Source organism: Acyrthosiphon pisum, chromosome A2 (genome assembly GCF_005508785.2).
Source record: "Acyrthosiphon pisum isolate AL4f chromosome A2, pea_aphid_22Mar2018_4r6ur, whole genome shotgun sequence".
Classification (NCBI taxonomy): domain Eukaryota; kingdom Metazoa; phylum Arthropoda; class Insecta; order Hemiptera; family Aphididae; genus Acyrthosiphon; species Acyrthosiphon pisum.
In genome coordinates this window covers 17,133,379-17,134,144 of record NC_042495.1, presented here as the reverse complement: position 1 = coordinate 17,134,144, position 766 = coordinate 17,133,379, and positions in this window count along the sequence as shown.

The following is a 766-nucleotide window of genomic DNA, read 5'->3' as shown; positions in this document are numbered from 1 at the left end:
ATCAAACTAATCATAAATTTCGATGAACATTTTAAACCATTTAAAAATAAAAATAAAACTATGACATAAGCCAAGGGGTGGGGGGGGGGTAATATTTTCGTCTAAATTTTAAATTAAAATGACTATAAAAACAAACTGTGCTTATGTGTTTTTTACATTTTTTTGGTAACAGAATAAACTACTTACATGGAATCATGTTTTAAATTTTCAAGCCTTAGATATAAAAGTTGAATATTTTATAAATTATTAACTAAAAAATAATTATTCAATTTTAAATTTCATACATTTTGTCAAAATTCGATGTTTAAATGCTTATAAAAAAATTGTGCATATGTATTTTTAATATTTTTCAACTGCTGTTGTAATAATATATCAGGAGCCTCGTATTAATTTTTTACACTTTTTGTCCCAACAGATAAAACTTTATTGATATTTATAAAAAAAAAAAACTAAAAAAATTTAAAACTGACAATGTCCGTCAACAGCTAAATAAGAGTCAAATTATTTTCAAAATGTTATCATATATAGAAAATGCTAATATAAACATTCAGTGAAATTTTCAAGTTTCTACAATCACTAGTTTTTTAATTACAACAAAATAAGAAAATCGTTACATGAGAAATCGAGTGAATATCAAATGTTGTAAAAATATGAATTTCAAACGCTCATAAAAATTTAATTTGACTTGCTAGTAGACATTTTTTTGGTTAAAAAGGGTAGACAAAGTTATGAAGAATCTTGTATTACATTTTAAAATCTTAGATTT